Source organism: Rousettus aegyptiacus, unplaced genomic scaffold (assembly GCF_014176215.1).
Source record: "Rousettus aegyptiacus isolate mRouAeg1 unplaced genomic scaffold, mRouAeg1.p scaffold_m13_p_8, whole genome shotgun sequence".
Classification (NCBI taxonomy): Eukaryota; Metazoa; Chordata; class Mammalia; order Chiroptera; family Pteropodidae; genus Rousettus; species Rousettus aegyptiacus.
In genome coordinates this window covers 102342670-102360858 of record NW_023416311.1, presented here as the reverse complement: position 1 = coordinate 102360858, position 18189 = coordinate 102342670, and the positions used below count along the sequence as shown (strand labels likewise).

At 34.0% G+C, this 18189-nt stretch overlaps 1 pseudogene; it reads right to left on the bottom strand.

Moving 5' to 3' along the window:
* Window positions 1–4834: 4834 nt before the first annotated feature.
* On the bottom strand, window positions 4835–4957 carry LOC118607481 (annotated as a pseudogene).
* Window positions 4958–18189: the final 13232 nt, after the last annotated feature.

Genomic DNA, 18189 nt, shown 5'->3' with positions numbered 1-18189 from the left:
TAAAATGTAATGTATATTTTTATTATATTACAACTTAGAATAGTAGTTGAAGCATGGAATGCCAACACAATAGATTAAGACATAAAATGACTGATTTTAGAAATAAGTTAATGAAACTTCAGATTTTCACTAACTACAAAAAGAAGATCCAAATAGCTTGAAGAAAGCAACAGAAATCAATCTACCACTGGTAATTAATAATAAACATATTAGCACCATATCTTTAGTTAGCAGCACTGAGTATAAGAAGATAATGAATTACATCTCTCAAAGTAAAATAATAACAATTTTAAATATAGATTCTCAATTCAGCCAAAGCTATGCTCAGGTATGAGAACAGAGATATTTTCAGAGCCACAAACAAATAAAAATATTTTTGGGAAAAAATTTTTTAATAAAATTATACTCCATTAAGAAACTATAATAGCTTTGGTCTAGTCTGCAATAATTATAAATCAAATATTTTTAGAAAAATATCAAAAAATGTATAAATTGACATGATTATGTGAGACTAACAATAAATTTCCTAAGAAAAGTAACAGACCAAAGCACCAAAATATTAAATTAAATAATTAATATTTAATATAATATATGAATAACCAAACATACATACTTGTTATATTAAATAAAATATACAGTCATTTAAAACATGCATAAGACATATTTTGGATAAATGTGTCAATTTAATCCTAATTCATTTTAAAAATAAAAATCAAAAGGAAATATTTTCTGCTGATCTTGCCATATAACTTGTAAAGAAGCATGCTATATGTAGTTAATGTATCTAATATTAATAATTGTATGTTCTTCCTGTTCTATTTCTTAGTTTTGGTCTGTGAAATAAGGCAGATGCCTTTATTTTCTGTAAACTATATTTATAGCAATATCTGTATCTATATCATCTATGTTGATATGTGTGCCAGGTGATGTGTGTGTGTGCACACACACATATATATATCTGCAAATACAAAGTAAATACATTCAGATATAATAAAATAAAAAAAAAAAACTCATTGAAGAAACGGATATGTAATTTTTTGCACTAGAAGAGACATGCAAAATGTACTGGGAAAAAACCCACAAAGGCTTCCATTTCACCTATAACTATAGTAATAGCATATGCTCTGACTGTGTATAAACGCCCATGAATTCGTGAAAATCAGTACCTTACTTTTTGTTTTCTCCAATAGAAAGTGATAAAAGAAAATAAACATAAATGAAGTCTTTGTCATAAACTCATCAATGCAAATGACTTGTGAGAAAGTATCCTTAAAAGTTCAGATGTTTACAAAAAGGTAAAGGAAACACTTTGTAGAAAATCAGAATGATACGTGGTATCTTGAGATATCTCTTATAAAAGGTTTAGAGATCTGAAAAAGCTTTTGTAATAATTTCACTCAGAATACACATTAAATATACACTTTCTGAGGGGTACTAATTCTGAAAATAGTTTTGATAAATTCAAAAGTATCAGGGGAAATGTATGTGCAAGATAAAGACTGTGAAGTTATTAATATTTACAGAAGGCATTCTATCACTTCTGCCAAGCTGAAGCAATGCCATATTTAGTTGTTGTAATAATAAATGTTCCATGAAATAGAGTTATATTACTGTGAGCCAGGATGTTCTAGCTGACTTCAACACAGCCATTGACCTCTATGCTTATAGATTTCTTCCTCCCTGAACATTGCACATTTTCTCTGAAGGTAATCCAGAGTTAGGCTATCCAAACTGAAACAAACAAACAAACAAACAAACACAGCCTCAGAGAGGAACTTAGTGAAATAAAATTTAAAGGCAAAGCACAAAATAAATGTTCTCAAGACATTCAAAAGTCAGGAGAGAGAGAATGAGGGTGAAAGATGTGGTCACACATCTATTTGTATTCTTCGACAAGGAATTTCTATATGCATTTGGCATTAGTACATTTCTAGCACATTGTTTGCAGATACATAAAATGTAGATTAGTCGTTTAGACTACTACTAGCAAACTATCATGTTATATTTCACTTAATAATTTCTATAAAGGATTATTTAAAGCTTTTAAAGAGTGTTAAGACCAGTCGAGAAATTGGCATTGAGATCACAAGTAAAATAGTCCTTTACACTTAGTTTAAAAAAATTCTGTAGCACTTGCTTAGATGTCTGTTTGTGGTATATTTTCTTCCCCAGTTTATCCCTCCTTCCAACATCCAAAAGGTTACTGCCAGTAACATCTAAGTCAGCATTAGTATTTTATAAATGAAATCTTTTTGTTTTAAAGTTTAATTTTATAACTTGAAAACCAGTTTCTGTCTGCAAATTATGATTTGGCACATTAAACAGAAATATAAGCAGACGTTAGAGTGCTGTAATTTTTAATGTCTTATAATTTGGTTTCTAAATTTTAGATGCTTATGAAATATTTTGATTGTTTAATTTCAATAGTTACCATAGTTATAAAAATGTATTACATTTTAAAAACATGAAGAAGATTCTCCAAAAGGTATACATGAAGCAAACATTTGGCACGAGGTCCTCCGATGTGACATGAACAATTACTTTATAAATAAACCTTCCTGTAATTTAGATACACGTCTGCCTTTTTAAATTCATTGTTGGCAGATGCTTACAAATACTTCTGGAAAATATACTCTGAGCAACGTAATAATACATGTTCTCAGTTGCATGAAGGTGAGTTGAGCAGACAAATGACACTCATCAGAGAGGAATAAACTCCTGTATTAATTGGGAAAACCCCAACACAGGATCTTGGAAGAGAGAGCAAAGTCCAAGATCCTGAGCTTGTCTGTCACTCATTGCCCTAAATGATCCAATGCCACCACACCTCAGATTATCAGAAGCACTGCTACAGCTTTAATGTTTGTGTCCTCCCAAAACTCATATGTCAAAGCCCTACCCACAGTATGGTTATTTTTGGAAATGGGGCCTCTAAGGAAGTCATTAAGGTTAAATGAGGCCATATGGGTGAGGTCCTGATCTGATAGGATTAGTTCCCATAAAGAAGAGACAGGGAAGGGCTTGCCTTCTCTCAGAGCATACATCGGGGAAGGCTATGTGAGCACACAGTTCTACCAGTCACCTGCAGACCAGGAAGAAAGCCCTAACCAGGAAGTGAGCCAGCAGGTGCCTTAATTTGGGACTTGTAGCCTGGAGGACTGTGAGAAAACACATTTCTGTTGGTTAAGACCGCGGTATTTTGTATGGCAGCTCTAGCAGACTAATGCATTTTCCAAGTAAAATTTAGGACAAGGGAGGGAAGTGAAGCCAGATAAACTTGGGAATGTTAGAAAATATTCACCGATTTCCTCAATGCAAATAGGAAATCGAGATGTGATCACCTGCATATGTGGAAAACAAACGGTATTAAACATCTGAAGTTATGATACAACACTAAAGAAAAAATATATAGTGTGAAGAAAAAAAAATAAGTGATGAAAAACTCAATATGTATATACTACATATACTTTGGCTAATTGAAAAGATATATAAGCAAATATTTAAATCTTTAAAATTAGGTAGAATGAGATGAGTCACAATGGGAAAAAGATGGCTCACTCAAAGATATTTCAAGAATTCATAAAAGATTATTTTAAAAAGTGTATTTATGTCCATAGGGAAACCACAAGATATAGAGAAAGCAGTAAGGTGAGGTTACTACAGGGGGCATTTATCATGTCTAACTGTAAAAGAAGAAGAGGAGAGAAAACCTCTTGTTGAAAACCGGGAGGAATAGTTTTGTAGAAAATGCTGCTTTGAGATAAACAGTGACTTTCACCCAAGAGATGCTACCAGGCTAAAATGATTTCACAAAGAGGGAGCAAGGTAAATAATACTCCCTCTCTCCAGCTTCTCGTCTGAGCTCTGCGTTTACCATACCCAAGCAAACTTCAGAAGCAGGGCGGCTCACTGATGTAACTCTCTGTGTTAGCTTCCTAAGTAAGGTGATATGTGACTGAAGAGAAAATATTTATAAAAGAACAGTCTAAGCTAAATTATGCCTGATCAGATAGGGGGGAAAAACAAATAAACAAACAAACAAACAAACTAAAAACCCCAAAACTTCAAGAAATTTTCCTCTCCAAAGGTGTGTGTTCGCTTTTTCAAGGTGGCATGAGACCCTGAATCATGGCTGGTTCCCTGGGTTGTAAAGCTGAAGACTCAGTCACATCTTTCAAGGAGACATCTGTTTACATTCCCAATGTTAGGAACCTAGAATAAGGTGATAAGATTTCTCTATCCCTCTCTCAGTAACGGAGGGGAAGAGCTTCCCTCTCCTATAAAACCACTTGATCTATAATTTTGGAGTTCCTCATCTAGAGTCAGTTCTTCCAAACCAGTATTTACAGGTTAATATCTTATCTGGCTCTTACCATGTACCTCTGGAAAGGGTAAACATTGTGTGTGTGCGCGCACGTGTGTGTGTGTGAGTGTGTGTGTGTGTGTGTGTGTGTGTGATTTTATCATCTGAAGTTCTTCCAACTGGGAGAAGATTTTACCACTATTGTCCCTCACGGCCTCACCTCACTGAGTTTTTAGTAGGGCACCTTTTCACTTACAGCGTATCACGCGGATCCATCTGTAAACTTGTTTTGCTCTTTCCTTTCCATTAACTGGTTGCTGAAACACCCAAAGAGGTCATAGATGTGCACGGCGAGAGAGGTAGCGAAGCAGCTGAAGCAGGCACTAAGCGGTTCCCTCATGCCTGCAGACTAGTCGGGTCGATCCTGCATCTCTCACTCCCATTTCATATAATTTGGCAAGGCAAACCTTGGTTGACCTCATAGATTGCAAGGACCTTGTCTGCTTACGATCTCTTATTCTTTATTTTTTATGCCTACAGCACCTGGTTGGTGTTCCTAGGTGGTCTCCCATCCAAGTACTAACCAGGCCCAACCCTGCTTAGCTTCCGGGATCAGATGGGATCAGGCTTGTTCCAGGCGGGGTGGCTGTAGGTAGACTCACTCCCATTTCAGAGCCGGAAATATCAGGATAATCACAGGTTGACACATGACCGGTCATTATGACATAGGGCAAAACAGAGCACGGAGGTCTATATTTTAGACTTTAAAATTTCTTAAAGATGGCACTATAAGTTGTGCTCGCAATTTATGTGCCAGACTCAGTCGAAATTCCAAACCTGAAATCTCTGAATTTGGGAAGCATAGCCTCTCCACCCTACCGTATCCCCTAGCACTCTGAATATGATAACATCTCCTTAATAGTTTCGTTTCAGTTTGTCTTTTATTATTAGTTTTTGAATTTCTGGTCTTTTCCCATTACATTTACAGAACGTTGTTCAGTTACGCTTAATTCACATTGTAATGCTGCATTAGATTTTCCATGCTGGCTATCAGAGTATATTTATCTGCCGAAAGTTTTTGGTTCTCATATTTCATGTTATTTTAGTAACTTTGAATGGATGTGAAGTTTTGTTTTGATGTTTTTCTTTTTTCTATTCTGCCTTTTTTTTTTTTTTTTTTTTTTTTTTTTGTATTTGTGATTATTTGATTTTCACAGACCTGCAATATAAAGAGATCATTTTAGGGAGAACAAGGAAGAGAAGCTTATTCAGTTTCTTAGTTGAGATTGTTTTCACTGGTTGCCACATTAAAGTGCAATTTTCATAAAAAAAAAATGCACCTTGTGTTTGGAAGAGGTCGGTCTTTTTCTGATTTGTAGATATTAACTTTCGACAAGTTCTATCTTAAGTCTTTTTTCCCACCAATCTTCCCTGTTTCTAAAGGATACCTCTTAGTCCCAAATTAATTTCCTCAATTTCAGAAATAGAGAGTTCCCAAGACTTACCTTTTATCCTGTAGTTTCCAAAGTTTCTTCCTTCCTACATGGCAATAGCCAGTTCTTTCTTTCACCAGATCTCAAGATTACTCTCAGAAGCTCCACACTCGGGGTCTGGGACTCGCTTTCTGGAGACAAGAACATAGCATGTCATTTACTTTTTTATAGACTTTATGGGCTACCGGAAAAGGAGAATGTCTATACATACTGCACTTAGGGAAGTGCAATGTGAAATTATATAATAATAGTGAATATCATTCATGATAGATTTATGGTTAACAAAGATGGACACAATTATTAGCATTATTATGACATAATTTTAGAGAAAGGTGGTGAAGTTTCTAGTTATATGAATAAAGGATGGTGTCCGGAACTAAGAAACTTAATAGGGATGTGTATTCCACACATCTAAGTCCTAAACAATACCTTGGGACCATTTAGAATTCAACTCGAGAACAGTGACAAATATGGTAATGGACGTGAAATTACTGGAAATGGGAGGGATACAACGTGCAGCCTAATTATACTGAGGATACTTCATGTACAAGTGGTTTTCCCCATCACTGAAAATTATTATCATATGGCTAAAAGGAGATGGAGATGTGACTTTCTCTACTGAACGTTAGATTATGAAATATTACTCATAGGTTTCTTCTAAGTCTGGAGTTGGTGATCTCTGACAGAAAAGCAATTTATAAAGGCAATATTTTCTTCTTCTAAAACCTCCGTTTTTTTGTTGTTGTTGGTGTTGTTGGCAATACATACATAGCTTTCGTAAGATAGATACATTTTAAGCCTCTAATATATCAAAGATGACATTAAAGACTAATGTAAGTTATGTATCTTTGCATTATGGCAATTAACACTTGTAGAGACTCTTGGCATGTTCCAAAGAGTGCCATATTTGTTTTGACATCAATTTAATTAATTCTTAATAATTTCTCATCTTCCATAGGCCTCAAACACTTCACTGCAAAAGTAGAAATAATAATATACAACATCCCTAAAGAAGAGAATATATAATTATGTTTCTGTTCCATTCCATAGGTACAATGTATGCTTGTGGTTTAATAGGTATACGTTATTAAGTTTCTTCTATCTTTGGGTAAGTAGATAAAATGCTGAATAAAAAAATGAAAATCATTAATTTAAATAAAATAACTTTTTAAAAGAGAAAATTAGCTTAACATTGAATAGAGCAAGGCAGAACATCAGATGGATATTCTGTTTTCTGATGAATTTGTGTTGTTAATTTGAAAAGTAGAATAGATCTCAAAATGAAAATGTATAATGAAAAATTACTGTCACATTAAAAGTAGAATTGTTATTTTGAATCAATAATTTTCAAAAGTTAAAAAAATAAAACAGCCCTGCTAACATGGTAGGGGGCTATACAAATGTACTTGGTGACAGTCATCTTTAAAATAATATCAACTGATAAAATAATAAGAATGATATGCATTTTATTATTACAGATATATTATAGGAAGTAAATGTAATGTTTTGATTTTTCTATTATTTTAAGGAGAAATTAAAATTTACGTACACTTAAAGTCTCTCTTCAATAAAAAAAATAAAGTCCAAATTAATGGTTAAATTACTGTGCTGGTAGTTAATTTCCTTCTTACATTTTGAACTGACATCTTATATCCTAAATTTCTCAGTGGAAAAGTAAATTGATGGCATGAAATTAATTTCCACTTTTTTAGAAAAGCCACATAGATATAAATCACTACAACTTGGGGGAGGTTGAAAAATGACTATTAACGAAACTTCATGTTGAAGAGACAAATAAACATCCTCAAAAATCAAATCACCACTGCATGTTTACCCATCATTAGCCATAATCTACTTGAGATGATGATGATAAATGAATCAAGAAGCTGGATCCCTGAACAATACCTATTTAATGATAACAAACTACCAAAAACACAGCGACTCTTCTGCCCTGAAATTGGTATTTAGCCTGCTGGGGGTTTACTTAGCTGCTATCTCCTCAGCCATCACAGTGTCCTCAATGATCAGGAGTCCCTTGCCCGTAATTTCAAAGCTTCGTTCCCAGGTTATTACTAATCTTTTCATGATTGCAGTTGATACACAGTGATACACTTTCTCAAGATAAACAATCAATTTTTATATTTAGATAGACAGACCGTAGAGCAATGTTTAATATTTTTTCCCAAACAAAACTAGCAGTTTGACAATTTTGAAGATATGGAAAAGGTGTCAAAGGTCCATCCTCTGAGCTGTAGCTAGAAGAGTGAGTTTTAAAAATTTCATGTTTCTTGCTCAGACCAACAAGGCCTAAGATAAACTCTCCTGGGACTCCGGGTACCAGAAAAAGAAGTGCCCTTTGCCTTGTGCCTCCCATAAGTTCAGGTTATACTAGTGTGGTTATGAGACCTGATTATAACTGAGTGCCTTAAATCATATTTACAGTTTTTCATGGTCACCCTTTCTCCCTTCCTGTCTGTGGGCTCCAAACTTTCTATTTTCACCAACATAAAACTCTTTATTCTCCTGTCTTCTAATTTTGTTGAATGGGTTGATTAGATTAACTTCTGGCCTGATTTTGAATCTTGACCCACCATCCTGAAGCAGTCTTTTCTCTGGATGTTAATTATATCGTTATTATTGCTATACATTCTTTCACCAACTCTGTCTTCTCTGTCTATACTTCATCAAGAATTCATCACTACACTTAATATATCAGGTAAAGAACCAATAAGATAAAGGTAATTTATTCTCTTTTTACATCTGAATTTAGAGAGAGTTTTATGAGATTCTTCTGAGATAATTTTGTATATTATAATTAAAGTAGCACAATACTTTTTATAGCTGTTGTTAGAACAGCTAAAAATAAACAGAAACGACTGAGGTCAAAAAACAGCACTTCGGAAACAAAATTTATCCAGGAAAATAAATTCAAAAGACAAATGACCAACTGAGAATTGCACTTATATCACAGACAAAATTCTAATGTCCCTACGTATGATAAACACGGATGAAAGAAAAATAGCAAAGTCATTAACGTGATATAGTGAATTGAATAGTACAAATAATATATGTTGTGGGAGTTTGGAGATGCTCGATAGTGTCCTTGGTTAACAAGAATAGATTTTGAAAACTGAGCTTAATTTGGGATCAAAGAGGCAAATTTTATTATTGTGTATGAGAAAGAAACACTAAAAGGGGTAATACAAGGAGTTATAGAGACAGACAGACGTCTGGAGAGATTAGTGCTGGCATTAGTGGTGAATATTGCAGATAAGAACTGGAAAAGTTAAGACATCATCAAATTTTCTTAGAAAGGTCGATAGTGCTTGAAGTTTCGAGAGGGTTTGAGTAAAACACTAAAATGACATCTCTATCAATTACTCATTGCTGCTCTACCAAATCATCACAAATCCAGGGGCAGAGAAGAATACAGCTTTCCTATCCTACAGTTCTCGAGGTCGGAAGTCGGAGATGCTTTTCATTGGCTAAAATCAAGGAGCCTGCAAGGCTGTTTCACCTGGAGGCTTAAGTGCGGGCAGCTGCATCCTTGAAGCCTTTACTCCCTTACTCTGTGGGAGAAAGGTCTGAGTGGACTTGCGTTGGGAGCAGCTCTTTCCTTCCCCTAATTGCGTGGGTTTCCAGCCATGTTCCCGGATCACAAGTTTTGATGACCTGCTTCTTGGATTTAAGCCCTTTTTAAAATTTTTATCTTTCTCTTCTCCCCTCCCCTCCCCTGCCCTCCCCTCCCCTCCCCTCCCCTCTCCTCTTCTCTTCTCTTCTCTTTCTTTTCGTAGCAGAGTTAAGGGAGAAGGTTATGCATTTGGGGCAGTGGTTGCTGCTTCGGTACCCAAGCCATCCCTTTGGGAGACGTGCTGACAGATCTCATTCTCATCTTCCCTATGAGTGTTTGACAATATTCTTGGAGAAAAAGCCTGAAAGAGAGTAAATTCTAGCATGGCTGGTGCCCACTATGCTTTCACACTCCCTCACTATCTACTACTTAATTTTAGGAAATTGTTACATTTTCTAGCTTATTACTTACGTATACAGTTGATCCTTGAAAGGCAATAGGTCCGAACTGCCGAGGTCCACTTTCCTGCAGATTTTTTTAGGCCCTGCATATCTGCGGGTCGGGCATCCATGGATTCCACCAACCCGGGATGGAAAACAAGTGTCTTTGCTTTCCCAGCCACAGATTCCCGGCGCAGATCGAAATGCTGTTTCCGACCCGCGGTTCATTGAATCTGCTGATGCGAAGGGCTGATTGCAGAGCCGAAGGGCACGTGGGGGTTTCCGACTTTGCAACAGTGGCCGCTCCCGGGCCTTGTTCAAAGGTCAACTGTCTAGATCGCTCAGTGATGTCTGTGCCAGGTAAGCAAATGCTCAGGCTCTGTTTTCTCCATGGAGTTTTCTGTCTCCTCATTGCTTTACAGTAGTTTGTTCTATGATCTCAGTTCTCTGACAATGTCACGTAAAGTCATTTGCAGTTTGTTCAGACGTTTTCTTATGGCAAGTATAAAAATGACTCTCCAGTTTTCTACTTTTCTTTCATAATTATAAAAGTATTAAGTGAGTCTTCAGTGAGGTTTCAAGGCTGTATGGTATAGCTTGTGGCTCCTTATAAAGCCGTACAGCATTTTACTATACTAAATACTATAGGCAATTGTAACACAATATCCTTATGTATCTAAACATATCTAAATATAAGGGAAATTACAGTCTGGTACTTTTATACAACTAGCAGCACAGTTTGTTTATACCAGCATCACCACTAACATGTGATTAAGCATCGCACTACCATGTTAGGACGGCTACGATTCCACTAGTTGATAAGAACTTTTCAGCTCCATTATCATCTTATGGGACCACTGTTGTATACTGGGTCCGCTGTTTACTGAAAAGTCATTATGTGGCACACAACTGTACTTAGTAGATATGGGAAAAATGTTGAGCATCTCTTCCTGATATATTTTCCTTTTTATCTCTTTTCTTGGGGCAGTAAATTGCACATATATTTGGCCACTTGAATTTTTGTCACAGCAACATGTGGCTTTGTTAACTTTTTTACCACCACCTTTTTCTTATTTTATTTTATTTTATTTTGTTTTGTTTGTTTTATTTTATTTTATTTTATTTTTTTTATTTTATTTTATTTATTTCTTGGTCTGTACGTGTTTCATTCTGGATAGGTTTTTTGGTATGCTTTCTATTTCACACATCTTTTCTTCTGTGTTAGCTATTCGGGCATTGTCCCATGTAGTGCATGTTTCATCTCATACATCAAAGATTTTAACTCTAGAAATAAGTTTCGCATTTTTAAAATAAATTTTATATGTCTTCTTAGCATTTTAAATATTTCCTCTAACTTCTTTAACATATGGGGTATAATTGTAATGACTGCTAATTTTGTCATTTATGTCATTTCAGTTTCCATTTTGATTGATTGATATTCTCTTCACTATGGGTTGTAGCCTCTTTTAATTCCTGGTATTTTTTATTAGATACCCAAATATTTTAAATCCTTCAAGATGAATCCTGGTTATGTTTGTAAGTAAATAGTTTTGGCTTTAGTTCTGGGATGCAGTTGTGCCACTTGTAAACTAGTCTTCTTGAGTCATGCTTTTAATTTACTTTAGACAAAGCCAGAGCCATGTTTGGTCTAGGGCTGCTTTTCCCCACTCAATGAAACACTGCTCTTTTTATTCTTCTACTCAGTGCTTCATAAGTGATGAGTTTTTTTTTCACTCTGATTGTTCAAAACAGGCATTATTCTTTCACACTGGTTAGTCCATTCGGACTGCTAGATCAAAACACCACAAGTGCATAGCTTATAAAGAACAAAAATTTATGTTTCATGGTTTTGGAGGCTCGAAAGTCCAAGATCAAGGGACCAGCCTAGACTCGTTTTGGTGAGGGCCTTCTTTCCGCTTCACAGCTAGCAGCGTCTCTGTTTATCTCATGTGGAAGAGATTTGGAAACTCTGTGGGATCCTGTTTATAAGGGCACTATTCTCATCCATGAGGACTCTGCCCTCATGACTGATTACCTTCCAAAGGCTCCAACTGTAAACACTGTCACAATGAATGTTAGGATTTGAACATAGGAATTTTGGGTTTCAAAGACTTTCAGACCATAACATATGTTGATTCTCATGCATAAGAAAATATGAATTAAAAAGGGGAAAATTTGACCTCCTATTTATGTAATAATATAATAGTTTTACAGGTGAATTTAAATAAAATGTTTATGTAATGTTTCTGTCTTGTATTCTTATTAAAAAAACATAATACATTAAAATTAATCATTATTGGAACGACTCAGAAAATATCACTGATGTGGGAAAATGTATATTTTAAAGGATAGAACTAATTTAATCTTCTTACATTTTCATCTTTCCTTTTAATGAAAACATTGATTTTGCTTTATTTGTATTTTTAGATTCGTTCTTCCTTCTCATGCCATTTATTTCTGAATAGTTAATAAGATTTTTCTTATTAAAAGTAAGCCATTGCACTTCCAGCTTCAGCTAGCACATCTAAACTCTTGGGGAAAAATGCTATAAAATCAGTCAATCATAGTTCTAGGAGGTTTTTCTTGAGTAAAGCAATACTAAGCTTTTTAAAAATATTAATAATAACCTAAACTCTAAATGACACTGAGGTAAAATATGTCTTTCTCAAGGAAAATGAAATTTCTGAAGTTCTAAATCCAGTTAAATTTTATGATTCTTTTGGAAGAAGAAATTGTATAATTTTATAATAATTTCAAAATGTTGATGGTGTTTTGAGGGTATTTTAACAATGTGATTCATATATGAACATGTCCAAGAATAGAATAAGTTCATAGTGTGACTTTTCCCATATAAACAGAGTAATATTTCCGTGTCTTAAAATGGAACGTAAATATATGAACTATTCATTCATATGATTTGTTGTATTAAGATATCTTTAAAATAAAATTTTAAGATTTTAAAATTTTTAATCAAATAAATTGAAAAAAGTAAAGAGTAAAAGAGAAAAAGCAAAACAATAATAGAAAATAAGAGGAAAGAGAAAAATGGCGGGTAGGGAGGAGGGAAGAAAGTAAGGAAATGAGACGAAGAAAGAAATATGGTTGGAGGTAAGAAAAGTAGGACAAAGAAGTAAGAAGGAAGCTCTACTCATCTAAGAATGAGAATCATCTAAAGAAAATAATTCCTATGTCATGAAATATATAGTTAAAAACTACTGTTAAAAGCAAATCCTGCTTTATAAATTTGATAATAGCAAGTCAATGTCCTAACAAATCTAACAGAATATATAGGACGCTTCAAGTTTAAAATATGTACCACACTTGTTTCTCATTGCATATGCTATATATTATATTAAAATTCAAATAAATGATGGTTGCTTCCATATTAGTTGACCAAAACAAAGATTTCTACACCCAACATATTGTCGTTTGCTTATTATATGTGTGGATTACCCCTTTAGTATTATATACTTATTCAGATATAATATTTTATACGGCAGTACTCTTTCTTAAGCTTCCTACTTTCAATTTCAAGTTTTCCAAAGAATAATTTTCTGTAAGCAGTCCATTGTCGAGGCAGTAGTCCTCATCAGATTAAGAGGCAACTTCGAAATGATGGAATTATCTTTGGGGATTTAGAAAACGGTGTATGAATAGACCATATTAGGAGAAAGCACACAGACTTGTCAAAGTCAGAAAAGGTGAACAGTTACTACAGAGAAACTTTAGAAACTTTAGCTTTTGCATTCACTCAGGCACTTAATTAATATTGTGCATGGATTTATTTAAATCAGCCCACTAGGGAGTTGGGTCTCGCATGGAAAATAATAAAACCAAGTAGAGATACTGACTGAAGGTCAGTGAGCAGGCAATCAAATGGGCTTTCAAGCTATTAATTTTCTTTTAGACTTGGAAATAAATGAGCATAGATAAAAAGGCAATAGAATTTAATTAAACAACAATATTAAATACACTCCTTGTATAAATGGAATGTTTGCCAAAAGTTTCCTGTTTTCTTCCAAAACTATAAAAGTATCTTAAAGTGTTTCTTGTAGAACTTAATCCCATTACAAGTGTCAGTTAACATATTACAAGTTAATACATTCAAAACATGGATGAAGGACTCATTTATCTAATTGAGCATTTCATTTTTATAATGTTTTATAGTAACATTCATATATATTTATACAATTCAATTGCAACAGCAAAAAATATAGTCTGTTAAGCAGTGCTGCCTAGATTCAAATGCCATCACATATAATCTTGATTATTTTACTTAAATAATTTTACCTGATTCATTTTCCGAATTGGTAAAATTAAAGTTATGAGATAATTTATTTAAGTATTATTGTAAAATAACATTAAGAGAGTGCAAGAAATAGAGTAAGTTTTTAATACATGTTAGTTACCTTTATCTTCATCATATCATCATCATCATCATCATCATCAGCATCATCATCATTTTATTCAAGAAATTAGATTGAACTATTTTCCAAGCCAACCAGTCTTTAAATGAGAATGAAAGTATTAAAAATTTTCCTATTAAAAAAATACCTGGCTTTTAGATAGGTTCTTATGTGGATTGAAAATAATGGCTAAATAATAACAGTAAAAAATGAAAGATAAAATTGTCATTCAAAGTGTTTAATATAACAAATTTGGAAACTATATGCAAAAAATTTAATTTTCTGGAATGTCAAGATATCTTCTTAATTTCTTTATATTAATTGCATGAATTTGATTTTTAAATTTGCTACAAATTCATTCAAGTAATGTTGTCATTACTTAGTGGGAAATTTTACATCATGGATCTGTCAACTAGAATGCCTCAGGGACACTTTTCAGATACGAGTTAGTTAATCCAAAATATTACTCGTCATTAATCATGGATTGACAGCTTTCTTGGAGGTTAGCAGATTTGTCAGTAAACTGGGTATTCCAGCACCTCGCTTACAATTTGGCTTCTTGGCTCTAAACTTTTATGTCCCCAGGTGAAAACATACCTCTTTCATTTTGTATTTGGGTTTGTATGGGTGCATGCATGCCTTGCAATTGCATTTATTTTGTTTAATTTTGTTCTTTGACATTGCCACACACCGTTAGATATTCCTGAAGCAGAGGTGTGGAATAAAATGAAAATTATTTTTGTAGTGGATTAATAGCATTAGGGAGAAATTAAATTATTAGATATAATCAGGTGACTGAAGGGCCTATGAACAGGGGTCCATGTGCTGCTTCTGAATATGAGAATAAAGGTGAAAGTAGTCCTTCCTCAGCTTTTCTTCCCCTTGACTAAGGACTTGATCCTAGTATGGCAGTGAACCAGCTTTGACCTTGCTGGTGAGTCTGGCAGGTTTTTATCTCCTCCTTTTGGAGTAATTGTTGGCATATCGTCTCCTTTCAGAGGTATTAGTTTAGCTCTGTAACCACCAATCCTGTATAGTTTCAGAATTCTCCAAATGTCTTGAAGGGGAAAGTGTTACTCTTTGTATTTTTGAGCTGCATCCAGAGCTTCCTCGAGCCTTTAATAAGTTACTTTTGGCTTTTCTAGATGTTCCCAGGACAGATTGTGAATTACTAGAAAAGATTATTTGGTATTTGAAATATGTCTTTTTAAATTATATGCTCAAATACTTTGCCTATTTTCATGAAATAGCATGTTTTTTGTTTGATTTTGGGAAATCTCTATGAATTTAAATATTAATCTTTATATTATATAAATTATACTTATCTTATTCTGGCATGTCACGTTTTCTTAAGCTTTGTTAAATTTACCTCTTACTTTGTACAAGTTTACATTTTAGTTTAGTCCAAGTATCAATTCATTTCCTTTTTTCTTTCTTTTTCATGTCTAGATTAAAAATATACTTCGTATTCCAATTTCAAAAAAACCCCCATATTTCTTAATTCTCTTTTAATACCTTTTTATTTATGTATCAACTGTATATCTTTTCCTTATTGATGTTTTAGGCACAAAAGAATGTGCATCGCCGAATCCAGGTCTGAGCTCTGAATTCCATCCCTACATTTTTATGGAGGCCGGGTCTCCCCTGTTTTCAGCCAGTGATAGAGTATACAGGAGGTTGTCTAAGGAGCCGGGATACAGCCCATTTTAGGATCCCTTTAAGACTTCTAGGGGCTCTTGCTGTGACAGCTTTTAGTAGCTGGGAGGCAAAATGCCATTTACTTATCATTGTCAATATTATTTCGGTTATTTTTAAATATGTCCTTTACATAAGATTTTCAGAAAATATATTTCAAGTTTCATGAAAAATCTTACTAGGGTTTCAGTTATAATTACTTTGAATTTAGGGTTTCATCCCATTTCTCCAAAAGGATATCATATTTATCTTTTGGTATGTTCTATGGTCGAGTGGCACACTTTTCCTAATATTGGTCATGCACATTTCTTTTTACTTGAAGTCATATATATTTTAGGTATTCTTGGAATTCGAATATAGACCAATGGATGTCAATAATCATGGCTACTATTCACCACTGTGCTTTTTTTAAAGTAGGGGAAAACATAACTTTATAAACACAGGCAAGGAATAAAGCCAATCTTTTTTATGTAAGTTGAATATGGTTTAAAGAAAGATAATCAAATAAATATTTGGAATCATTTTTAAAAGCGATTAGGTATCTATCAGATAAATACATAATATTGATAGCACTTACACAGGTTAAGATAAAACACCTTCCTGGTTTCTAGGACGGCAGATTTTCTCTCTAAGTACCCTCCGATTCTCAGCTGCCCACTGTCCGATCTGCCAGGAAAGCGGGAGAAGACTTATACTTGGTATGGTATTTACAAAGGTTAATGAGGCATGTGTAACCTAGCCCTGACTACTTCTTTGTGGGAGTAAATTTATTCACAGGGAGATTAAATTTTTATTGTCTCCATCATGGCTGCTGTCTTACCTGTTAGACCTTTCTTCTGTATGGGGATGCTGGTCTGTGACTAGAATATGTAACTGAATTAGTAAGTCTTATTCCGGGATTCACATAGAAATTCCGTGTCCACATTATATCAAGTTATGTTCTCCAGCTTCAACTCTATCATAACAACATTGATGTTTTGCCTTGCATCCTTATGTGTGCTTAAATGGGGCGAGAACAGTTAGGTAGGAAATATTCTGTCTCTTAAAAAAGATGGGGATTTTTTTTTTTAATTCATGTAAATAAATGTTTCCTCTTTAATTATAGTCATGAATCTCTGGTGTAACTTTTAAAGCATAAAATTAAATTTGAAATACAAAGTGCATATTACAGTAGCTGAGGGAAAAAATCCATCTCTAAATCTTTTGTTCTTTGGGAAGGCTTTCGGTCTGTGTTTCAAGCAGGTAGAAAGGAGAGAAAGAAGAAAAGGGCATAGGGTCAAAACCCTAGACATTTAAAACACTAAGGCCCACACATAAACTCTTTCTTATACCTTATACTGTTAGGCATTAATGTTATCGCACAAGAAACTCCCTAAGGTCTAAGAAGGTAAGCTTTAGTTTTCCATTTTTTACAGTAGAGAAACGGGTTATGAGTGAATGTGGGGTAGCTGATATATAGCGTCTGCTACAAAGTACCCAGGGAATTTGTAAATCTAGTGAAAAAATGACATTAATGTGGGTCCTCTGAAATTTTAAAATTGAGGAGTGATTTCACAATGTTCTTCTACTTCTGCTGTTTCTAATCTAGCTCTAAAAGTGTTTTATTCTGGATATTTCAGGTATAAAACTAGATATTATACAAATGGAAAAAATATATAAATGTGAAAATGGGTTGAATGCTTCTAGTCTTTATGGTAGAAATCTGGTCATTAGCATGGTACATAACTTGATTTTAAGAAATTCAAGTAAGTTTTGTTCTGCAATATGTTGCTAAGACATCATGAAAGTCTCTAAGAAGGTGTGAAAGTTTAAAATTTAGATTTAAATTCTAACACATGCAAATTTAGACCTGTGCAAATGGGATTATTAATTTAGTGTTAGAAATTTATAACATATCTATTTCATTTTATAAACCCTATTAAGATAAAAGTTTAGAATGATACCTGTGCTTTAAGGATAAAGCTCTAAGAACAACCTGTTTAAGATACAAGGTTAGCTTATGTGCATGTGGTAGAGGAAATTGTGAAGAAGGTGGTTTGATGTTCCTTATATTGCTTGTCAGTATCCTCAATGCCAATACTGCCCTATTCTTGAAAATAAATGATAAAACTAATTTGCGCTGGAGTAACAATTAGCAGTTGAGATGATCTTGGCAGCAAGTAAAGAAACCTGGACTCAAAGTTGCTTATACTATGATGTGTATTATTTGATATAATAGGATGCCCAGATATTAGGCAGGCTCCAAACATCCTCTGGTTCAATCTCTCATTTATTGTTTCTT